Source organism: Vigna unguiculata, chromosome 5 (genome assembly GCF_004118075.2).
Source record: "Vigna unguiculata cultivar IT97K-499-35 chromosome 5, ASM411807v1, whole genome shotgun sequence".
NCBI lineage: Eukaryota > Viridiplantae > Streptophyta > Magnoliopsida > Fabales > Fabaceae > Vigna > Vigna unguiculata.
Window position 1 is genome coordinate 17,174,809 of NC_040283.1, and position 6,000 is coordinate 17,180,808.

Sequence of the window (6,000 nt, forward strand, 5' to 3'; positions counted from 1 at the left end):
GCCACCTCTCATTTTTCTCAAACCACTCAATTGAAATGTAGCTTCATGCACACACTCACTAAATTTCATCCACTCAAACCAGGTTGAAAACAAAGCATGGCAAACTTGCTAGAATTAGCATCATACAACATGCACAAATGCAAAACAACAACATGCAATGCAACCTAGGGACTTTTAAAATTGACAGGACAACCCAAAATTGGAGTCAAACATGCAGATCCAATAAGCAACCCAAAAAGCGAGTCCTCAACAACATACACACAGACACACAAGAAGCAAAACATAGAGAATTTACAACTAAAGGAAAAGAAATGCAAACTTTTGAATTATTCTCCTTGTTTGTACTAGTCAATGGAAAACACTCCCTCTTTGCCAATTGATCCTAAGCTCCTCCACTGGTGCACTGTTTCATTCCAAAACAATATTGAAGCTGATCTTTCTGACTTCCTACCGACCAATGGTCTTCTGGACATATGGTGGATGATAATTTGGGAAAAGATCAAGTTCACTTGACATCCTTATCATGTCAAACCATTTACCTACACTCATAAGGGGTTAAAGGAAACTAAAACTACGAAAATAAAAACTAAAATCCAACCCCCACACTTGAATTACACATTGTCCTCAATGTGTAGGGGGAACCAAAACACAAACCAAAATTGTTCCCTAATCAACAACAAAAGTACTAAAGGAAATGCACCAACAAATTGTGCATACTTTGAACCTAGAGTTCTTATTCTAAGGAAATGAAAAGATAAAAGAAAAATAACAAAAATCAAAACCAATCAAACACAACTCAATACACAAACTAATCACCTAAAGTTGCCATGTCCCCAACAATTATAACACCCCAAATTTTGGGATGTCACAGAACGTTAGAAAATTTTTGTGTTTAGCGGAAAAGGATTATCATTGAAAATGTACTAATAAAAAACTTATATTTTAATATAAATTGTGTATTCCAAAAACTCAAGTTGTCAAATAAATTCAAATAACAATTGCGAACAAAAGAAAATTACATATACTTTAGTATCTGATTTAAAACAACCAAATAATTATAAAAACTCCCGAGTTCACCCCAGACTCTCGTCGATCTACTCCATGCCAAAAGCATCTGCATTATTATCTGCTTCCGTATAACACACACGTTATACGATCATCAGACACACAACAAACACACAAACAAACAAATAGGGGTAAGCTAACCATAAACAATGATATATAAAACACGACAAATAATACTCAACATCTCATTCAAGTAACACTTAAGCATTTAAGATCATAATCAAACTTTAGTTTGAACACACAACCCCCAACATCCAAACAACCATATCAAACCAACAAACTATCACATTCATCTCAAACTCTTAAACATAGTAATCATAATCCAGCTTTGGTTTTTCGCGGCCTCTCACCCCACAACAACATCTAGTTTCCTAGAACAGGTGGTTCTATGTGTCCCACTATCGCAGCCAGACTGTCTCCCTTATTCCTCAAGGAATTATGAGTAAAAACGTTGATGCATCGCACATCGAGCACTATACTCGCAACGAGCTGAAATAAGGTGAAACATCTTTCCCCTCCCCATTGCTTCACATAGGCGAGAGGGTACAACACTCGAACCAATCCTCTACCACTACTTTACACAGGCGAAGATGACCCATTTCCACTGCTTCACACAGGCGAAAGAGTCTTCATTAGGTTCCTAGGTACGGAAAAACTCACACAACATTTAATTCCACCAAAAGCTCTTCAAGCAAGGCAAACCCTTCCAACATACAACACATGAGAATTACTGATTCCTAACAACACACCACCACATCATGCATAACAATAGTTCCGCAACAAATACACACTAACACATCATGCTTGAAAAATAAAGTTCCATAACATAAACCCGTCAACTTATCAAATAATACATTCAAGCAATGAACTCAACGAATGACATTCCTTCCAACATTGATGAGTGCGTATTTTTGCCCTCATTTAATGTTTAATTCTAGGTATTTAATTGAATTTTTGTGCTTAAAGATTGATTTAATTGGGATTTCCTATAATTGGGTTTATTGAACATGAGATACAAAAACATGTTAAAAATAGCTTTTTAGTTGCATAAATGTTCTTTGGATATTTTGAGGTGTGTTAGTGCAGCTGCAGCTATGTTGAGCTCATGGAGGTGTGGAAATAAATTGATTAAAGCTTCATGACACCTTAAAGATAAATCCAAGAATAAGAAATTATCAAAAGCACAAAAATTCAAGCCAAGCATTGCATGAAGACGGCAAGAAAAGCTTGAAAAAGTGAATAAGTTTGGCTAAACCAAGAAGAGAGGAACAAAAAAATTGGACCTTGCAGTTTTCTTTATCTTTATGATAGAAGATAATTTGGGAAAAATATATCTTTAGATATTTTATTTGATATTTTTAAATAATTATCTTATTTAATTATATCATAAAATTTTGAAAGATAATAACTACCAAATCTTTTTAAATATGACAAGATCTTCTTGAATCTTTTTAGTTCCACAACAAACAAATATATCTTGAAGATATTGAATTATTTAGAAGATAATTTAAGGAGTTTGCAAAAGGGTTGATTTGGAAAATTTATACACATACTAATTGGTGATAATTTATCATATATCTTTAATTAATTAATTAATTTAATTATATTAGATATTGATATTATCAACCAATTATATTTATTAAATAGTCTATATCTCTCCAAATATTTTTTTAAATATTTATCTTTATCTTTATTTTAAAAGATATTTGAGAGATTTTAGCAACAGAAAAGCCTAGTCCAATTCCTATATAAAGAGACCAAGGGAGAAGTAGAAGGACAAGCTCGGGACTTCGGAGTTTTGGAACCCTTAGGGGTGCCTAATTTTGATTCCATTGTAATTTCATTATGGATTTTGAGGTTAGAATGAATTAATTTCTTTGTTCTTTTTATTATTGTTGAGGTTTTAATTCATCTATGTCTTTTATCTTTGAATCTCGTAAAAAGTAATGATTTTAAATCTATATGCATGTTGATCATATGAGTTCAAGGATTTTTAAATTTAATTGAGACTTTACTTTGATTTTATTTAGAAACTTTCATGGGATTAAATGAGTTTTTACCAATAATTGAGACTTTACTTTGGTTAAAGGTATTTACTCTAATGAAAATTAATCGAGACTTTACTTTGATTAATTAAGCTTTTTATTTGGTGAGGAGATAAAAGAATAGACATGATTAGGCATAGTAAAATTTGATTGAGACTGTACTTTGATTGAATTTACTATGGATAATCTAAAAGTTCTCACTTTTAATTGAGACTGTACTTTGGTTAAAAGTGAGAACGCCAACAAATTAATTGAGACTTTACATTGATTAATTTGCAAATCTACAACAATAATTAATTGAGCAATAATCTTTAGATAACCGATGATGAATCTATTTTGAAAAAGCAATGGAATCAATCTATTTTCTTTACTATTGTTTTTATTTCTTTTTATGTTTTAAATTTTATTTCTATCTTTGTTTATCTTAATCCCCTATATTTTTTTATTTTATTTGACTAACCGCTTTGTATAGTTTTATAAGAACTAATTTGTTAAAAATCAATTCCGTGTTCGTTGGGAGACGACTTTGGGTTACTTTACCCTTTCTATTTTGTTGACTACTTTCTTAACAATACTGAAGTTGTTATAGATAAGTAGTATTAATTTGAACGCGTCAACGACAGCGTTATCAAATTTGGCGCCGTTGTCAGGGAATACAATTAGAATTTTTATCATTTTAGTTCTTATTTTTATTTTTATTCTTTTGATTTTATTTTTTTATTTTTTATTTTTATTTTTATTTTTGTTTATCACTAACATTTTTTTTTCTCTCAATTTTTTTTCTAACATTTATTTTATTTTCTTTAGTTATTTTTTTTACTTACTTTATTTTTTTTGTAAGCATAATTTTTGTTTGAAGAATTTTGTTGGGAAATTTGTGAAACTAGTTAGGAAAAACTTTGGCTAAGGAAAGATAAGGTACTTAAGGTTTCTATTGAGACTCACCTCTCTTTCCTGGAAGTCTACTCAACAAGCTTTCAACTTATCTCTTTTCAGAAAACCTCTTTCAAAAATGCAAAATAATTTTTCATATGAAAATAATCAACAATGTGATTTTCAAGTGAATTATGATTACTATCCACAACAACCATGTGATTCATATGATTATCAACAACAAATTGTCACACCTACTTCTGCACCTGATATAAGTGGGTTAACTTTACGACAATTTAATGATCTATATCCTAGATCATCTTTTTTGGGATATGAGCAACAACCATATTCTGAGTGTCCACCTCAGCAACCTTATGTTCCAAATAGTTTTCAGCAACAATATGTACCACCACAACAAGTTGAAGCAACCAATGGACCATCCTACAAGGAAGTTATGATATTAATGGGTGAAGTTATAGAGAAATTAGAGTCCATGGATGAAAGGTTGCGAGTTGATCAAAGATGCAAAAATATTGAGCAAGAGTGGTACGAAAATAAGCAAATATTGTCTGATATGTTGAGAGATGCAAGTAAGAACAACTTCATAGAATTATTTGTAACTGTTAATACCACCCCTCAACCCCATCAGAGATTTCCTGAAAATCCAGATTTTAATGAACTTCATCATGAAATCAAAGATGTGCTTCTGAAGTTGGCCATCAGAGCTGAACAAATGTCTGAAGATTTGAGTCAGCTAATGAACGATGCAGTGAGAAAGGTCACTTTGGAAGATATGATGAAAATGATGATTGAAATGATGAAGATGAATCAAACAGATCAGAAAGAGATGATGAATGCCGCCACACAAAGCTTGCTGAGTCAGTCTGAAAAACCAATAGCGGAATCACATCACATTGATATATCTACTGATGGATATAATGATTGTCATAGTAATATGTCTACTGATGGACACATTAAGGGTGTTGCTGAAGTTGATGAAGAAATTAAAGATTCTCACATAAACATATCTACTGATGGATATGTTGATGTTGGTCAATGTGAATATAAAATTGTACCCGTTGATGAGGATATGAGTACAAATGATCATTTTCAAGAGCAAAGTTGTGAGGATAATACAATAGAGGAACCAAGTGCAGTTGAAGAGCAATCAATATTCGAAGATGCAGCTGAAGCATCTACTATTGCAACTGACTTGGTTAATGATGAAGCAGTAGAGTCAACAACACCAGGTGAAAATTTTTGCTCAGAAGATGAGATTATGAGGATTACTGATGATCCACTTAACCATTCGAATGCACCTGATGATGCTCAAGTTGAGTTGAAGCCACACACTCCACACATCAAGTTTGCTGATGTGATTGATGCAAATAAGTTTTCAGTGGTTATCTTTGTTGACATGGCTGCAGAAAAAGAAGAAAGGTTGCTATAATAGGTAAAAAGCTTAAATTCAAATTCTTTTGAAATCATTGTTGATAGAAAAGTTAATTTGTATGCATGTTTGTTTTTTGTTTCTATTTTTAATTTTAAAAATATTAAAAGATTTTCAAAAATATGTATTTTTGTTTTCTTTAATAAAATTGTACAAGCTAACTTGTACTTTATAAAATTAAAGAAAATAAATTTTGATATATGGCCAGATTGAGCCAATAGTCACACATTTTTTTCGTTTCCTCCCCAAAATAAGTCCATCAAGGACATTTTTTTTGAAATAAGTGTGGGGGAGACAAACTGTAGGTAGGATTTTTTTTTTTTGTTTTCTTTTAAAAATAAAAAAAAATTGTGATTTCTTTTTGAGAATATTGTGAAAGTATTAACTTTTTACTAAATGAAACTTTTAAACAATATGTCTCATAAGAAATCCATAAAAAATATGTCCCTACTTTCAATAAAACATATTGACATTAGATTTTGGGATTTGATTCAGTAATTGGGATGATCATAATTCTAGAAAAATAAAATCATGTTGATATGGGTGGATTGTTTCTATGATTTGCTA